At 40.8% G+C, this 19,999-nt stretch overlaps 1 protein-coding gene across 4 annotated transcripts in view; it reads left to right on the top strand.

Annotated features, from left to right (window-relative positions):
- ZC3H12B (zinc finger CCCH-type containing 12B) overlaps positions 1 to 19,999 on the top strand; it is a 444,060-nt gene that overhangs the window by 366,041 nt on the left and 58,020 nt on the right. Inside the window, exon 3 of one of the 4 annotated variants that reach the window (XM_032757074.2) lies at positions 14,693 to 14,787. The exons of the other annotated variants lie outside the window; for them this stretch is intronic. The gene's annotated coding sequence lies outside the window, so the exon portion shown is untranslated. The remainder of the gene's footprint in view (positions 1 to 14,692; positions 14,788 to 19,999) is intronic. 4 annotated transcript variants of the gene reach the window in all.

Below are 19,999 nucleotides of genomic sequence, written 5' to 3' on the forward strand. Positions count from 1 at the left end.
ATAGCCCATGAATTGTTATGTAATCACACGTCTGGCCATTTCTCCTTTCAAGCAAAATTAACAACCAAGTACAATGCTGTGTCTAAGTTTCTGCCCAGAGGGAAGATTTGTTTTTTACTACTGCCTTCCAGGAATGTTCCAGAAATGGGCTGTTATGCTGCAGCTGTTCACTTTTGAGTGGTGCATGTGTATCATGAAGAACCATCTGTAATCCAGGCCTGAGTCTTCTCTTCTTTTGTCAACTGAACCTAGGGTACTCCCCATGAGGACACAGGTATAAGCTGAGAGAGAGAAGACAGCACAGCAGGAGTAAACACCATGGGTATTAGGGCCACTTTTTTATATAACTTACTTATGCCTTTAGAACCTGTTTGCAGCTGGTCACAAATATGCCACTTCCATTTTATGATGGAGTACTGCTGTGTATGTTCAACTGTATGACTTGGTGGGTAAGATAATACTCCATTCATGATAGGCAGCCCAGGTCGCATGGTAACTTGATGACTTATGGTTGAGCATTTAGTTTCTCCTCAGACCCAGTAGCAGGCCAAGAGTGATCTCCCAAAGGAGAGTAGTTATTTGTGGATTATGGCAGTGACTTGCTCCAAAATTCTAAAGGCCTGCACAGCAAATCATGTATAACAGCCTGCCACATACTCCAAATAGCTTCTCTATCTGCTACTGACACCTCAAGCACCTTTGCATCTGCTATATATTATGGCTCATGTGGAAGAGCAACTTGGAGGGCAACCTGATGATGTTGGAGAACCTTCTCCTGTTCTGGGCCCCACTCAGAACTAGCAGTTATTTGGGTCACCCCATAAATGAACCAGAATAAGACAACCAAATTTGGAATTTGTAACTTCTAAAATCCAAATAAGCCCACTAGACATTATGCTTCTTTCTCAGTTGTAGAATGGGCCAGATGCAACAATGTGTCCTTTACCTTAGAAGGAATATCTTGACATGCCTCACACCACTGGACCCCAAGAAATTTGACTTGGGTAGAAGGAAAAATTCATTTACCACCCTCTGCATGCAAATGTCTTACCAATAAGTCTAGAGTCATTGCCACTTTTTGCCCCATGTCCAATCAGTATAAGGTCATCAGTATAGTAGACCAGTACGGTATCTTGTGGAAGAAGAAAGAAATCAAGATCCCTGCAAACTAAATTAGGACATAGGACCGGAGAGTTGATATACCCCTGAAGTAGAACAGTAGAGTTGTATTACTGGCTTTGCCAGCTGAAAGCATACTGCTTCTTGCGGGTCTTATGGAGAGATATGGAGAAAAAGGCATTTGCCAAGTTATTAGCTGCATACCAGGTACCAGGATATGTGTTCATTTGCTGTAGCAATAAAACCACATCTGGTACAGCAGCTTGAATTTGAGTTACCACTCGTTTAAGTTTATAATAATCTTCTGTCATTCTCCTGGATTTGTCTGTCTTCTTCACTGGGCAAATAAGCCAGTTGAATAGTGACACGATGAGAATCACCACCCCTGCATCTTTCAAGTCTTTGATGATGGCACTAATCTCTGCAATACCTCCTGAAATCCAGTAGTGCTTTCGGTTTACTATTATCATGGGTAGAGGCAGCTCTAATGGCTTCCATTTGGCCTTTCACACCATAATAGCCTTCACTTCACAGGTTAGAGAACTAATGTGGGGATTCTGCTAGATGCTAAGTATGTCTCTTCCAGTTATGCATTCTGGAACTGGGGAACTAACCACAGGATGAGTTCAAAGATCCACTGGGCCCGTTGTGAGATGAATCTAGGCTAAAACTCGATTGATTTCCTGACCTCTAAAGCTCTTACTCTTATAAACCACAATTTTAGTCTCCTAGAATTAGGATCACTTCAGATTTAATGTCTAGTAGTTGCTGGAAAGTCTGATTATTTTCTTTTACCCAATGTACAGTTTCCCTGGTAAATGGCCATAGGACCCTTTCGGGAAGGCTGGGAGAAAGACTAAAGGTATACATTTTTAGTAATATATCTTGTGTTCTTCATCATGAGGAGCTGGCCTACCCTTCATTCAAGAGTTTCTGTTTCTGTAAGCTATCTGAATTCTGAGAATTGATTGAAGGGTCATGATTCTCTGATTTTATGCTTTGAGTGAGACTTTTCTTTACTTGACATGGAAGCTTTCTCCTCATATTGGTCAAGTAAGACTTTAGTAGGCTTTTTGTCTATTTCACTTCCAATAATACCATGATCGATGCCATAGGTCCATGTAAGTCACACTATCCTGATTGTTTCTCTCACTCTGATGTCCATTATAGTAAGTATGCCAATCTTGTCTTTGGCAGTTGAGTGCTGCTACTTGCCTCCTGCCTCCTTGGGATCCTATTACTCCCATTACATTTAAGTTTTTCATTTGAGTGACTGAAGTTCACACTGTAAGGTCTGGCCTGCAGAGAAAAGAAACCACAGAGCTCATCAAGATGCTGGGGTTCCCCTCACAAATATATTTATCATAGTATTGGTAAAATATATGTTTTCTGGACCCTCCCAGTAGAGATGATTAGGTTTTAAGTGACAAATCCACTGAAGCATTCCAGTCTTCCTAAGCCTTTGAATCCCTTCCTCTATGTTAAAACAAGGGAGATTGGGCATCTCCAACTGGTTTATAGTGGACCATTTTTTAATGCACATTCAGTTAAACAAATAAACAAATTGTTAGAGCTCTTTCTAACTCCCTGAGCTGCAGTATTAAATGCAAAATCACTGCTAAGTGGGCTTATTACACTAAATTTGGTCTGATCTAACTTTATGTTCCTTCCATCATTTTCCCATACCCTTAATTTCCATGTTATTACATTTTACCCAGATTCTCACTTGTATAAATTAGAAGACTCAAGTAGTTCTTTGCAGTGTGCTGAACCTACTCATGTCACACTTTGTACCTCGTCTATAGGGGCCTGCTACAACTTGAGCCGAGTTATGGGTCTAGAAGAAAAGAAGGGTACTGGGTGAGTCCTGAGGAGAATCATTGTCTGGCTTGATGACTGCCTCCCTGGAGGCCATTACTGTCTTTCCAGGCAGTGCAGTTAGATCCCTTAGGCAGAGGTGGTAAGGCCAATATCACTAGGAATGTGGAGGCTGCTGCTACTAGGAGTGGAGAGGCCACTTTCTCTGGCAAAAAGAAAAAAAAGGGCTTATCAGAATGTAGAAGATATGTCCCCAGCTTTATCTTCTCACACATCTCCTTCCCAACTTACAGAATCCTATTATTTCCCAATCAAAGCCCTCACTTTAACAGTAGACAACCTACAAGGTTGGGGGTTCACCTTTCATTGTAATTCAACCATTTGCGTGATGAGGAACTGTGTTTGATTTTTAACAATTTTAGCACTGTGGCTATAGGAGATAAGATTCTCCTTCAGGGCACATCTAGAAGCTCTTAGATTATTTATGCAGTGGTTGAGCTAGGAATTTAAATCCCTGAGCTAATCCTTTTATTTTATCACTTCATCCAGCAACATTAGGAGCAAACAACCATCATTATATCTCTTAATTTTCCACAAATACTTGAAAGTATCATATACAGAGTCACTAAGTTTCTTGCCTCTTATAAGTGGTTGATTAGGAATATCAAAGGCAAATATTTTGTGTATCTTTATATACAGTTCATACAATGGACAATCAGTGCTTTCTGTACTATTGGAAATAGAGTCCTTAGCATTTTTAAGTGTAATGACATTAGAGAGCCAGTTCTAAAAATCTTCCAAAACCAATTGATAAAACTCATTCTTAAAATTTTGTTTCTCGCTTGTAATCCCAGCACTTTGGGAGGCCGAGGCGGGCGGATCACGAGGTCAGGAGATGGAGACCACGGTGAAACCCCGTCTCTACTAAAAATACAAAAAATTAGCCGGGCGTGGTGGCGGGCGCCTGTAGTCCCAGCTACTCGGAGAGGCTGAGGCAGGAGAATGGCGTGAACCCGGGAGGCGGAGCTTGCAGTGAGCCGAGATTGCGCCACTGCACTCCAGCCTGGGCGACAGAGCGAGACTCCGTCTCAAAAAAAAAAAAAAAAATTTTGTTTCTATAGAACCACTCCTGGTGCCAAACTCTGTATTAGTCAATGTTCTCCAGAGAAACAGAACCAATAGGATAGATAGATAGATAGATGGTAGATAGATAGATAGATGATAGATAGATAGATGATAGGTAGATAGATAGATAGATAGATAGATAGATAGATAGATAGATAGAGAGATAGATAGATAGATAGATAGATAGATAGATAGATAGATAGATAGATTAGATAGATAGACAGTCAGATAGATGAGAGGGGATTTATTATGAAAATGGGCTCACACTATTATAGAGGCTGAGAAGTTCCACAGTATACGCTATGTGAGCTGGAGAACCAGAGAAGACAGTAGGTTAGCACAATTCAAATCTGAAAGTCAGAATCAGAAGAACTAATGGTGTAACTCTTCAATCAAAGGTTAAACGTCTGAGAATATGGGGAGCTGCTCATGCAGGTCCCAGAGGCCAAAAGCAAGAGAACCTTGTATTAGTCCATTCTCACGTTGCTACAAATAACTACCTGAGACTGGGTAATTTATAAAGAAACAGGTCAAACTGACTCATGGATACACAGGCTGTACAGGAAGCATGGCTGGGGAGGCCTCAGGAAACTTACAATCATGGCAGAAGCCAAGGGGAAGCTAGCACTTCTTACATGGCTGTAGCAGGAGGAAGAGAGAGTAAAGACGGAAGTACCACACAGTTTTCAAACAACCAGATCTTGTGAGAATTCTGTCACAAGAACAGCAAGGGGGATGTCTGCCCCCATGATTCAATAACCTCCCACTAAGCCCCTCCTCCAACACTGGGAACCACAACTCAACATGGGATTTGGGTGGGGACACAAAGCCAAACCATATCAAACCACCAGGCCCAATGTCCAAAGGTAGGAGAAGATGAATGTACCTCCTCCAGATCAGAGAATAAATTCAACTTTCCTTTGTTTTCTGTTCTGTCTGGACTTTTTACCAATTTCATGGTGTCCACACACATTGGGTGAGATGGATCTTCCTTCCTCAGTCCACCAATTTAAATGCAAACCTTTTTTGGAAACACCCTTACAGCTATAACCAGAAATAATTCTTTACCAGCTATCTTAATATGCTTTTACACTGTCAAATTGACACCTGAAATTAACCATCAAGTGGGAGCTCATATAGGTGATAAGCCACTTTTTCTCCTGCTGCTTTCAAGATTCTTTGCCCTTCACTTTTTAAAAAACTTTTAATTTTTAAACTGTGTGGGTACATAGTAGGTGTATATATTTATGGGGTACCTAAGATATTTTCATACAGGAATACAATGTGTAATAATCACATCAGGGTAAATGGAGTATTCGTCATATCAAGCATTTATCATTTCTTTGTGTTACAAACATTCCAGTTATACTCTTTCAGTTATTTTAAAATGTACAACAAATGGTTATTGACTTTAGTCATCCTGTTGTACTGTCAAATACTAGATCTTATTCATTTTATTTATTTATTTATTTATTTATTTATTTTTTATTATTTGAGATGGAGTCTTGCTCCATCACCCTGGCTGGAGTGCAGTGGTGGGATCTTGGCTCACTGCAGCCTCCACCTTCTGGGTTCAAGCAATTCTCCTGCCTCAGCCTCCCAAGTAGCTGGGATTACAGGTGTGCACCACCACGCCCAGCTAATTTTTGTATTTTTAGTAGAGACAGGGTTTCACCCTGTGGGCCAGACTGGTCTTGAAAGCCTGACCTCTAGTGATCCACCTGCCTCGGCCTCCCAAGGTGCTGTGATTACAGGTGTGAGCCACCACATCCAGCTCATCCTAGTGATATTTTTGTACCCATTAACCATCCCCACTCCCCCGCTCTATACCCTTCTCAACCCCTAATAATAATTCTTCTACTCTCCATCTCCATGAATGTAACCGTTTCAAGTTTTAACTGCCACAAATAACTGCAAACATGCAATATTTGTCTTTCTATGCCTGGCTTAGAAAGTCATTCTGACCAGGGTGAGATGATATCGCATTGTAGTTTTAATTTACATTTCTCTGATCTTCAATAATGTCAAGCACATTTTCATATGTCTGTTTGGCATTTGTACGTCTTCTTTTAAGAAATGTCTATTCAAATCTTTTGCCTAGTTTTTAATTATATTTTTGATTTTTTTCCTATTGAATTGTTTGAGCTCCTTATATATTCTGGTTATTAATCCCTTGTCAGATGAAGTTTTCAAATATTTTCTCTCATTCTATGGGTTGTCTCTTCATTTCGTTGATTCTTTCTTTCTTTTTTTTCTGTGCAGAAGCTCTTTAACTTGAAATAACCCCATTAATCCATTTTTGCTTTTATTGCCTGTGCTTATGGGGTATTACTCAAGAAATCTTTGCCCAGACCAATGTCTTGGAGAGTTTCCTCAATGTTCCCTTTTAATAGTTTCATAGTTTGAGGTCTTATATTTAAGTCTTTAATCTGCCTTTTTGTATGCAGCAAGAGATAAGAGTCTAGTTTCATTCTTCTGCATATAGACATCCAGTTTTCCCCGTACCTCTTATTGAAGAGATTGTCCTTTCCCCATTATATGTTCTTGACACCTTTGTCAAATGTCTAGTTTTATTTCTGGTTTCTCTATTCTGTGTCATTGGTCTATGTGTCTGATTTTGTGGCAGTATTATGCTATTTTTTTGAATATATCTCTGTAGTATACTTTGAAGTCAGGCAGTGTGATTCTTCCAGTTTCATTCTGTATGCTCAGGATAGCTTTGGCTATTCTGGGCCCTTTGTGTCTCCATATACATTTTTAAAGTATTTTTTTCTATTTCTGTGAAGAATGTCATTGATACTTCGATAGGGATTGCATTGAATCTGTAGCTTACTTGGTGTAGTATGGACATTTTCACAATATTCTTCCAATCCATGATGGAATATCTTTCCTTTTTTTATGTCCTCTTCAATTTCTTTCATTGATGTTTTATAGTTTTCATTATAGAGGTCTTTCATTTCTTTAACTTTATTCCTAGTGCCGAGACCAGCTCAGTCAGGGATACCCTAACCCAGAGGTGCTAGAAGAATTAAAGACACACACACAGAAATATAGATGTGTGAAGTGGGAAATCAGGGTCTCACAGCCTTCAGAGCTGAGAGCCCCAAACAGATTTACTCACATATTTATTAACAGCAAACCAGTCATTAGCATAGTTTCTATAGATATTAAATTAACTAAAAGTATCCCTTAAGGGAAATGAAAGGATGGGCCAAATTAATTGCAGCAGGAACATGCCCTTAAGACACAGATTGCTCAGGCTTTTGTTTGTGGCTTAAGAATGCCTTTAAGGCCAGGCGCGGTGGCTCACACTTGTAATCCCAGCACATTGGGAGGCCGAGGCAGGCGGATCACGAGGTCAGGAGATCGAGACTGTCCTGGCTAACATGGTGAAACCCTGTCTCTACTAAAAATACAAAAAATTAGCCAGGTGCAGTGGCAGGCGCCTGTAGTCCCAGCTACTCGGGAGGCTGAGGCAGGAGAATGGCGTGAACCCAGGAGGCAGAGCTTGCAGTGAGCCGAGATAGTGCCACTGCAGTCTGGCCTGGGTGAAAGAGTGAGACTCCATCTCAAAAAAAAAAAAAGAAAAATGCCTTTAAGTGGTTTTCTGCCCTGGGCAGGCCAGGTGTTCCTTGCCCTCATCCCCGTAAACCCACAACCTTCCAGCTTGGGCATTATGGCCATTATGGACATGCTACATTGCTGCAGAGATAGTATTTATGGCCAGTTTTGGGGCCAGTTTATGGCCAGACTTTGGGGGGCTTGTTCCCAACATGTCTCCCTTCTTTGATTTGCAAAGAGATAAAAGCAAGGGCAGCTTTGTCATGATGAGCTACTTTTCACAGGAGTGGGGATCTGCATCTGCAGACTATACAAAGACAAACAACAGAGATTAAAAGCACAGTCATTGAAATCACAGAGCTTCCAAGTGTTTTTATCCATTTTAATGGGTTACTAGCTGCTAATTTGTCTGCAGCTCCTTTAAGCACTCCAGTTCCTGGCATTAAGGTCAGGTGTGCCTGGGATGCTTTAAATATTTGTTCTTTTAATTTTAAATCCTTATGTTAAGCTCCTAGAGTCAGCCATATCATTTGAGGTTGAGGTGTCATTATACCACCATGGTTCTAGATAATAAGAACTTTTGCCATACTTCTTATTATACCTACCAACTTACCATTTTGTTCAGATCATCTGAACATAGTGTGGCAGTGTCACACAGACTGAGAGGTGCAATTCAATCTAAACATCCCCTTAGGGGACCAATTAATAATGACTCCATAGGAATCGTTGTGCAGCACCTCTGCCTGTTCTGCAAAGCAATCTTCCTAAACAAGTACGTTCATTTTTTCTAACTGGGTCCAATCCTGTTTCCAAATAGGTTTTTGAGGGCAGAATGCCTCAATTATAGGAGCAGATTTATTATGGTAAATACTGAGATCAGAAAGCATGTGTTACTGTGTCATAGAATGATTGCATCCAGGCATTATTACCAGCCCTTATTGAAGGAATACTCATGGCAGTGGTGATAACTGCTATCATAACTACCGTTAAATTATTCATTGTGACTGGTTCTCCTGCTTTCCTCAGGTTTTCTCCTGCCATCTGTGACAGCTTCTTGATCTGTCCTTAGGTGGGTGGCTGTGTTCGACAGGTGTTGCTGGTGACAGTTGGGGTCCTCCTCAGCGTCAGTCTCAACATGGCTGCAACTGGGGGATCCTTGGGATCCTCCCAGAGTCTCTTCCTTGGCATCTGGCTCATGATAAGGTTTCAGGTGTCTTGATGGTATCCAAATTGGCTGTTGATTTTGGCCTGGAGAAATACAAGCATAACCTCTACCCCAAGTTATTATTTTACCTATTTCCCAACTTTTTGTTATTGGATCTTTTCACCAAATAATGCTAGATTCAACTGTATATGGGCTGTCCTGTAATCCCTACTTTTCCTCCTTTTTTGTTTTTGTCATCAGTTGTTCATCTGTATGAAATCGTAACTAAAGCCTCCAGTTTTTCTTGTCTCTAGCATTAGATACTGCATTGGCAACTAGGCGATCAGCCATTTGATTCCCTTCAGTCAAAGGTCCTGGAAGAGGTGTATGAGCCCTAATGTGAGTGATGTAAAAAGGGTGCATTCTACTTCTAACTGCTGTTTGCAATTGGGTAAATAAAGTCATCAGTTGTTCATCTATATGAAATCGTAACTGAGCATTTTCAATTAACTGTGTGGAATGAACCACGTATGAGGAATCAGAAATCACGTTAATAGGCATATCAAAAGCAGTCAATACCTCAATTACAGCTACAAGCTCTGCTCTTTGAGCTGAAGTATAGGGCATCTGGAAAACTTTACTTTTTGATCCAGAATAAGAAGCTTTACCATTACTAGACCCATCTGTAAAACAATGAAAACACTTAGCAGGCTGCAGGTTGTTTACTGCAGGAGTTGTAAATGCAAACTCTTCGGAGTCTTGCTCAGCTACAGGGATAGTAAAGAAACAGTCTTTTAAATTTATGACAATTAAAGGCCAATTTTTTGGAATTATAGCAGGAGAAGGCAATCCTGGCTGTAATGCTCCCATAGGTTGTGTAACTGAATTGATGGCTCTTAAGTCAGTTGACATTCTCCATTTACCTGTTTTTTTTCTTAATTATGAAAACTGGAGAATTCCAAGGAGAAAATGTTGGAGCTGTGTGCCCATTTTCTAATTGTTCAGCAACTAATTTCTCTAAGTCCTCCAGTTTTTCTTTACTTTGCTGCCATTGTTCTATCCAAATTGGCTTATCTGTTAACCATTTTAAAGGTATAGGTTCTGGAGGCTTAACAATGGCTGCCATCAAAATTTGTTTCCTAATCTTAGGAGGGAACTTTGTTTTTCTGCTTGAAGCGGTTCTTTCAAACCTTGCAAATTTTTTTCTAGTCTCACGCCAGGGACATACCCCAATTTCATGCATTGTATGTTGACTTTGACTCTATATAATTGTTCTGGAATTAGAACTTGTGCCTCCCATTGCTGTAATAAATCTCTTCCCCATAAATTTATAGGTACAGAAGTTATAATTGGTTGAATAGTCCCAGGTTGTCCATCAGGCCCCTCACAATGCAAAATATAACTACTTTGATATACTTCAGCGGCTTTACCAATTCCAACTATGTTAAATTGAGTGAGTTGAATTGCCCGCATAGATGGCCAGTGCTGTAGAGAAATGATTGAAATGTCCACTCCTGTATCTACCAAACCTTTAAATTTCTTTCCTTGAATAGTTATTTCACAGGTAGGACGTTTATCAGTAATTTGATTTACCCAATAAGCTGCTTTGCCGTGTTTATTTGTGCTTCCAAATTCTCCTGTTAATTTTATTTCACTTTTTCCCATTCTCACATATGGCACGATCAGGAGCTGTGCTATGCGCTCTCCTGGCTCTGCTTTCCAGGGAACAGAAGTAGATATAACAATTTGAATTTCCCCACTGTAATCTGAATCAATGACTCCTGTATGTATTTTTATGCCTTTTAAACTTGAACTAGACCTTCCTAAAAGTAATCCCATTGTCCCTGCTTGTAAGGGTCCACAGACTCTGGTTGGGACCTTTTGCAGGGGTTCCCCAGGCAAAAGGCTCACAGCTTTTGGGCAGCATAAATCTACTGCGGCACTACCAGCTCTGGCGGAGGACAGACATTATACAGGGGTGAGGGAATGGCCTGAGCCAGAAATGCCCCAGTTTAGAATGGGGCCCGGGACGGGCCCTTCATGGCATTTCCCAAAATTGGGTCCCCTTCTTTATCAAACTTAGAGTGACACTGACTAGCCCAGTGTTTTCCTTTTTTACATTTTGGTCATATTTCAGGCTCAACAATTTTCTTTTTTCCCCTATCTGGTGGCCTGACTCGCTGATTTTTTCTACATTCTTTTTTAGTATGACCATGCTTCCCACAGTTAAAACAAGCTCCAGGAAATGGAGTATTTCCTTTATCCACTTTTAGTCCTGCCATTGCCTGTGCCAACAAGGTAGCATTATGCAGATTACCTCCGATACCATCACAGGCCTTGATATAATCAACGAAATGTGCTTTCCCTCTGATAGGTCGCAGAACAGCCTGGCAATCGGGATTAGCATTGTCGAAAGCTAATAACTGCAACACTATATCCTGAGCAGCCGAATCTAAAATCATCTGTTTAAGAGACTCCTGTAACCGAGCTATAAAATCAACATATGGTTTTCTGGGTCCCTGTTTTATAGTACTAAAGGAAGGGTTTTGTTCTCCACCTGAAGTTATTTTTTCCCAAGCTCTAATCCACACTCCTCTAAGCTGTTCTATGGCATCATCCTGCATGACCAGTTGTGCATCTAAACCAGCCCAGCCGCCAACCCCCAAAAGTTGGTCTGCAGTTATATTAATTTGAGGTTGGGCCTGGGCATTGCGAGCAGCCTGAATGGAAGCTTCATCTGCCCACCAAGTTTTAAATTGTAAGAACTGAGCAGGAGTTAGACAAGCTCAAGTAACAGTGTCCCAGTCAGTAGGAATCATCGGACTGGAAACAGTAACATTCTTTAACAGTCCCATTACAAAAGGAGAACCTGGTCCATACTCATTTATTGCTTGTTTTAATTATTTGAGTAATTTAAAAGGAAAAGGCTCAAATGTAGCAGTAATATTTCCCTCTTGATCTGGGGGATGTATTCTAACAGGGAACTGCCAAGCCTCTAAATCACCCTCTCATCTAGCTTGCTGAATTCCTGCCTGTATAGAACTCAGAGCCGTCGCTCGAGGCACTGCTTGAACAGTCACTGGGACAACTACTTTTCACCCAGTGTCCTCTGGAAAAGAAAGATCTGGGGGGTCATTTTCTTCAAAATAATAAGGAGGGGGCACAGAAGGGCAGGGATGAACCTGTCCTTCCTTTGCCACTTTAGCTTTAGCTGGCAAATAAACATGCTCTGTAACCTCTTCTGTTACTTTTCTATAATCATTCCTCCTCATTATCAGTGTGAAAAAGTTCCAAGGTGAAACGAACCAGACCCCATACCTGTCCCATTGTTACCCTGACACTTCCGAGCTCCCCTTCTTACTCACCACGGGGATTACTTTAAGAGTACTCAGGTGTCCTCCAGCTAGTTTTCCATTCCAGCCATCGCTCTGGTGACCCTTCCACCTGGATTCGAGCCCCCACAAATGGACGCCACTTGCCGAGACCAGCTCGGTCAGGGAAACCATAACCCAGAGGCGCTAGAGGAATTAAAGACGCACACACAGAAATATAGAGGTGTGAAGTGGGAAATCGGGGATCTCACAGCCTCCAGAGCTGAGAGCCCCAAATAGAGGTTTACCCACATATTTATTAACAGCAAACCAGTCATTAGCATCATTTCTATAGATATTAAATTAACTAAAAGTATCCCTTAAGGGAAATGAAAGGATGGGCCAAATTAATTGCAGCAGGAACATGCCCTTAAGACACAGATCGCTCAGGCTTTTGTTTGTGGTTTAAGAATGCCTTTAAATGGTTTTCCACCCTGGTCAGGCCAGATATTCCTTGCCCTCATTCCTGTAAACCCACAACCTTCCAGCTTGGGTGTTATGGCCATTATGGACATATTACATTGCTGCAGAGATTGTATTTATGGCCAGTTTTGGGGCCAGTTTATGGCCAGACTTTGGGGACTTGCTCCCAACACCTAGGTATCTATTTCCATCATTTTATTTTTAATCTATGTGTGTTCTTACAGGTAAAATGTGTTTCTTATAGGCAGAAGACAGTTGGGACTTGTTTTTTAATCCATTGACCACTCTATGTATGTTGATTGAAGAGTTTACTCTATGTTCAATGTTATTATTGATAATTGAGAATTTACTGCTATCATTTTGTTATTTGTTTTCTGCTCATTTAGTGGTCTTCTCTTTCTTCCTTCTTTCTTATCTACCTTTTTGTGAGAAAGATTTTCTCTTATGTTACATTTTAATTTTTGTTTTCTGTTTTTGTGTATTTGTTGTTGGTTTCTTTATTTGAGACTGCCATGAGGCTTGCAAATTACATCTTATAACCCATTATTTTAAACTCATAACCATTTCACACTGCGTTTAAAACAAAGAAGCAAGCTGATAGGTTTGGCTGTGTCCCCACCCAAATCGCATCTTGAATTTCCCATGTGTTGTGAAATGAAACTGGTGGGAGATTATCGAATCATGGGGGCAGGTCTGTCCCATGCTGTTCTCATTGTAGTGAATAAGTCTCATGAGACCTGATGGTTTTAAAACCGGGCATTTCCCTGCACAAATTCTCTCTTTTCTTGTCTGCCAACATGTGAGACATGGCTTTCACCTTCCACCATGATTGTGGGACCTCCCCAGCCATGTGGAACTGTAAGTCCATTAAACCTCTTTCTTTTGTAAATTGCCCAGTCTCAGGTATATCTTTATCAGCAGCATGAAAATGGACTAATACAGTAAATTGGTACCAGTAGAGTGGGGTGTTGCTGAAAAGACACCTGAAAATGTGAAAGCGACTTTGGAACTGGGTAACAGGCAGAGATTGGAACAGTTTGAAGGGCTCAGAAGAAGACAGGAAAATGTGGAAAAGTTTGGAACTTCCTAGAGACTGAATAAACTTTCTATGCTGATCTCTCTCCCTATCTCCTCTTTAAGGCCAATAACTTAGATTTGCCCTTTTGAGGCTATCTGCTATATCTTGTTGCCATATTTTGTTGTTTTTATTAGTATTTTTATTTTATCTCCCATGATTGTGTATACTCAAATAGCTTGTCTTCGAGCTCATTAATTCTTTTTTCCACTTTATCAATTCTGCTATTGAGAAACTGATGTATTCTTCAGTATGCCAATTGAATTTTTCAGCTCCAAAATTTCTGCTTAGTTTTTAAAAATTATTTCTATTTCTTTGTTAAATTTATCTGATAGGATTTGGAATTCCTTCTCTGTGTTATTTTTAATTTCACTGAGCTTCTTCAAAATAACTATTTTGAATTATCTCTTTGAAAGACCACATATCTGTATCTCTCTGAAATTGGTTACTGGTGCCTTATTTAGCTCATTTGGTGAAGTCATGTTTCCTGGATTGTCTTGATGCTTGAGGATGTTCTTTGATGCCTGGGCATTGAAAACTTAGGCATTTATTGTAATCTTCAGCTTTGGTTTGTTTATACTCATCCTTCTTGAGAAGACTTTCAGGTATTCAAAGGGAATTGAGTGTTGTGATCTAAGTCTTTGGTCACTGTAGCCTTGGTTGTCTTGGGTACAATGCTCCCTGGAGTTAGAAGTGGATTTACACAAACACCTCTAAGGCCACTACCACTGGGACTGTACTGAGTCAGACCTGAAGTCAGCAAAGTAGTGGGTCTCACCCATGGTCTGTGGCAACTATTGCCTGGCTACCACTGCTTTTGATTCAAGGCACAAGGGCTCTTTAGTCAGCAGTTGGTGAATCCAGCCAAGTTTATGCCTTTCCCTTGAGGATGGCATATTCTGTTAATGGCCCAGAATGGGTCTAGAAATGCTGTCTGGGAGCTGGGGCTAGGAGTCAGGAATTTTAGAAATCAACTTGTTGCTTTATTTTATTGTTGCTAAGCTCATACCCAAGTTGCAAGGTAAAGTGCTTTTTACTCTTCCTCTTCTTTCCTAGAGCAGAAAGAGTGTTTTTCTATTGCCACCACAGCTAAGAATATGCTGGGTCACACCTGATGCCATACCAATACCAGGTTTCACCCAAGGCCCATGGTGAGTACTGCCTGGCTATTGCTGATGTTTATTCAAGGCCCAAAGGCTCTTTAGTCTGTAGGTGAAGAATCCTTCCAGGACTGGGTTCTTTCCTTCAAGGCAGCAGGTTCCCTTATGCCCAGGTTGTGCCTAGAAATGTCATGTGGTAACTGGGGCCTGGAATGGGGGCCTGAGGACACTGCTTGGGGATTTATTTTAATGTGGCTGAGCTGACATTCAAGTTGCAAGACAAAGTCGTCTTTACCTTTTTCTCTCTTTCCTCAAGTGAAAGGAGTTTCTTCCAGAGCTGCAATCTGAACTGCCTGGGGTTAGGAATAGGTGTCACAAGCACTATCTTGGCTGTTCCCACTGGTGTCTTACTGGGTCACGTGCATCCAAAATCCACTGGATCTAAGCCCAGCACAGCACCAGGACTTCTCCAGGAATTCCAGTCCTCGTGCCCTGAATTGCTTTTCAAATTTATTTAGGATCCCAGAGCACTTTAATGCTTGGTGGTGTGGCTAACCAGAACTCAGTTTCCAGTGGCTAGGTGGGATAGATGATTCATTTCAGGCTAGAGCTAGTTTAAATGCTCCCTTCATGGGCACTGGATAAATTCTGTCCTGTGTTGCTTTCTGCTGTGACAGGATAGCACTGAGTTCCAATGTACAGTCGCATAATCACTGTGTTCACCCTCCCTCAAACACACACACAGTTTCATTCTCTGTGCCGCACAGACACTGCAGAGGAATGCAGAAGGGGTGGTGTCAGCAATTCAAGATTTTCTTTCTTATCCTCTTTAGTGCCCCTTTCCTTCATATGTTGTTAAAACCAGGTACTATGACCATTCACCTGATTGGAGGTTCTTATGAAAGTGCTTTCTTATGTCAATAGTTGTTCAGTTTGGTGTTCCTGTGGTGTGGGGACAATTAGTGGGGGTTCTATTCAGCAATTTTACTCTGTCTTCTGCCTCTCACTTTTGACAATTTGATTATAATGCTTTTCAGTATGTACTTCCTTAGGACAACTTTTGTTGGAGTCCTTTGAGCTTCTTAATTTAGATGTCCATTTGGTTCTTCAAATTTGGGATGTTTCAGCAATCATTTCTTCAAATAAGCCCTCTTCCCAATCTAATCTCCCTCTTCTCCTTCTTGCACTTCTATAATATGTATATTAACCCACTTGATGGTGGTTCATAAATTCTGTAGACTGTCTTCACCCTTTTCCTTTTCTTTTTCCTTTTTTTCTGACTAGATAATGTCAAATGATCTGTCTTTTAAATTTGCCATTATTTTTCTGTTTGATCAAGTCTGTTGTTTTTCTTTGTGATTTTTTTAAATTTAATAATTCAAGGACATCCCATTTTATAAATAATGCTGGCAAAACTGGATAGAGACATGTAGAAGAATGAAAGCAGATCTCTATCTCTCAACATCTACAAAAATCAACTCAAGGTAAATCCAAGACTTAAATCTAAGATCTGAAACTATAAAAATTCTAGAAGAAAACCTAGGAAAAATTCTTCTGAATGTTGGTGTAAGCAAAGAAGTTATGACTAAGACCCCAAAAGCAAATCCAACTATAACAAAAATGAAAAAGTGAAACCTAATTAAAATAAAAAAGCTTCTCCACAGCAAAAGAAAGAATCATCAGAGTAAACAAACAACCCACAGAATGGGAGAAAATATTTGCAAACTATGCATCTGATGAAGGACTAATATCCAGAACTACAAGGAACTCACACAAATCAGCAAGAGAAAATAATAATAATAATTCCATCAAAAAGTGGACAAATGACATGAATAGACATTTCTCAAAAGAAAATGTACAAATGGCCAAAAAACATATGAAAAATGCTCAGCATCACTAATCATGAGGGAAATGCAAATTAAAACCACAATGAGATACCACACAATGAGATACCACCTTATCTCAGCCAGAATAACCATTATTGAAAAGTTAAAAGGTCCAGGCGCGATGGCTCACGCCTGTAATCCCAGCGCTTTGGGAGGCCGAGGCAGGTGGATCACGAAGTCAGGAGATCGAGACCATCTTGGCTAACACAGTGAAACCCCGTCTCTACTAAAAGTACAAAAAAAATTAGCCAGGTGTGGTGGTGGGTGCCTGTAGTCCCAGCTCCTCAGATGGCTGAGGCAGGAGAATGGCGTGAACCCAGGAGGCAGAGCTTGCAGTGAGCCAAGACCGCACCACTGCACTCCAGCCTGGGTGACAGAGCAAGACTCTGTCTCAAAAAAAAAAAAAAAAAAAAAAAAAAAAAAAAAAAAAAAAAAAAAAGATGTTGACATGGATGTGGTGAAAAGGCAAAGTTTATACACTGCCGGTAGAAATGCAAATTATTATAACCTCTATGGAAAATACTATGGAAATGTCTTAAATAATTAAAGGTAGATCTACGATTCAATCCAGCAATCCCACTACAGGGTATCTACCCCTTTAAAGGAAAAGAACTCATATCAAAAAGACACCTGCACGTGTATGTTTATCACAGCACAATTAACAATTGCAAAGATATAGAAAGAGCATAACTGCCCATCAACAAATATGTGGATAAAGAAGATGTGGGACCAGGCACTGTGGCTCATGCCTGTAATCTCAGCACTTTGTGAGGCCGAGGTGGGTGGATCGCCTGAGGTCAGGATTTTAAGCCCAGCCTGGCCAACATGGTGAAACCCCATCTCTACTAAAAATATAAAAATTAGCTGGATGTGGTGGCACATGCCTGTAATCCCAGCTACTCGGGAGGCTGAGGCAGGAGAATCGCTTGAACCCAGGAGGTGGAGGTTGCAGTGAACCGAGATTCACACCACTGCACTCCAGCCTGGGTGGCAGAATGATACTCCAAAAAAAGAAGAAAAAGAAAGAAAGAAAGAGAGAAAGAGGAAGGAAGGAAGGAAGGGAGAAAGGAAGGGAGGGAGGGAAAAAGAAAGAAAGAAATTAGAAAGAAGAAAGAAAGAAAGAAAGAGAGAGAGAAAGAGAGAGAGGAAGGAAGGAAGCAAGGAAGGAAGGAAAAAGAAAAAGAAAGGAAGTAAAGAAAGAAGGAAAGAGAAAGAAAGAGAGAAAGAGAAAGAAAGAGAGAAAGAGAAAGAAAAAAAGAGAAAGAAAGAGAGGAAGGAAGGAAGAAGGAAGGAAGGGAGGAAGGGAGGGAGGGAAAAAAGAAAGAAAGAGAGAGAGAAAGAAAAAGAGAGAAAGAAAGAGAGGAAGGAAGGAAGAGGAAAAAGAAAGGAAGTAAAGAAAGAAGGAAAGAAAGAGAGAGAGAGAAAGAAAGGAAGGAAGGAAGGAAAGAAGGAAGCAAGGAAAAAGAAAAAGAAAGGAAGTAAAGAAAGAAGGAAAGAAAGAAAGAGAGAGAAAGAGAGAGGAAGGAAGGAAGGAAAGAAAAAGAAAAAGAAAGGAAGGAAAGAAGAAAGAAGGAAAGAAAGAAAGAAAGAAAGAGAAAGAAAGGAAAGAAAAGAAAATGTGTTATGGACACATGGTGGGGAACAACACACACTAAGACCTATCAGAGAGGGTAGGGTGGGGGGAGGGAGAGCATCAGGAAGAATAATGGATGCTAAGCTTAATACCTGGGGTGAGATGATTTGTGCAGCAAATCACCATGGCACACGTTTATCCATGTAACAAACCTGCACATCTTGCACATACACCCCTGAACTTAAAATACATGTTGAAGAAAAAAAAAGAAAATGTGGTCCAGGCATGGTGGTTCACGCCTGTAATCCTAGCACATTGGGAGGCCAAGGCAGGTGAATCACCTGAGGTCAGGGGTTCGAGACCAGCCTGGGCAACATGGCAAAACCCCATCTGTAGTAATAATACAAAAATTAGCCGGGCATCATTTGACCCAGCCATCCCTTTACTGGGTATATACCCAAAGGAGTATAAATCATGCTGCTATAAAGACACATGCACACGTATGTTTATTGTGGCACTATTCACAATAGCAAAGACTTGGAACCAACATAAATGTCCAACAACAATAGACTGGATTAAGAAAATGTGGCACATATACACCATGGAATACTATGCAGCCATAAAAAATTGTGAGTTCATGTCCTTTATAGGGACATGGATGAAACTGGAAATCATCATTCTCAGTAAACTATCGCAAGGACAAAAAACCAAACACCATATGTTCTCACTCATAGGTGGGAATTGAACAATGAGAACACATGGACACAGGAAGGGGAACATCACACTCCAGGGATGGTTGTGGGGTGGGGGGAGGGAGGAGGAATTAGGAGATATACCTAGTGCTAAATGACGAGTTAATAGGTCCAGCACACCAACATGGCACATGGATACATATGTAACAAACCTGCACATTGTGCACATGTACCCTAAAACTTAAAGTATAATAATAATAAAATAAAAAAATAGCCAGGCATGATAGCACATGCCTGTAGTCCCAGCTACTCAGGAGGGTGAGGCAGGGCAATCTCTTGAACCCAGGAGGTGTAGGTTGCAGTAAACCAAGATCGCACCACTCCACTTTAGCCTGGGTGACAGAGTGAGACTCCATCTCAAAAGAATAAAAAAAAAAAAAATTGATGTGTATACAACATGGAATACTACTCTGCCATAAATGAGAATGAAATAATGTCTTTTGCAGCCTCTTGGATGCAGCTGGAGGCCATTATTCTAAGAGAAGTAACTCAGGAATGAAAAGCCAAATACTGTATGTTCTCACTTATAAGTGGGAGCGAAGCTATGCATACACAAAGGCATATGGAGTGATATAATGGACTTTGGAGACTCAGAAGCATGAGGGTAAGAGGGGGCTAACAGATAAAAAACTATATGTTGGGTTAAATTTACACTACTCAGGTGATCAGTGTGCTAAAATCTCAGATTTCATCACCGTACAATTCATTCACGTAACCAAAAGCCACTTGTACCCCAGAAGCTATTGAATTAAAAAATATATATTTTTAGGCTGGGTGCAGTAGCTCATGCCTGTAATCCCACTACTTTGGGAGGCTCAGGAGGGTGGATCATGAGGTCAGGAGTTCAAGACCAGCCTGCCCAAGATGGCGAAACCCTGTCTCTACTAATAATACAAAAATTAGCTGGGCGTGGTTGCAGACACCTGTAATCCCACCTACTTGGGATGCTGAGGCAGGAGAATCTCTTGAACCAGGAGGTGGAGGTGGCAGTGAGCCAAGATCATGTCACTGCCTTCCAGCCTGGGCGACAGAGCAAGACTTCATCTCAAAAA

This window comes from Hylobates moloch, unplaced genomic scaffold (genome assembly GCF_009828535.3).
Source record: "Hylobates moloch isolate HMO894 unplaced genomic scaffold, HMol_V3 SCAFFOLD_7, whole genome shotgun sequence".
Taxonomy (NCBI): Eukaryota; Metazoa; Chordata; class Mammalia; order Primates; family Hylobatidae; genus Hylobates; species Hylobates moloch.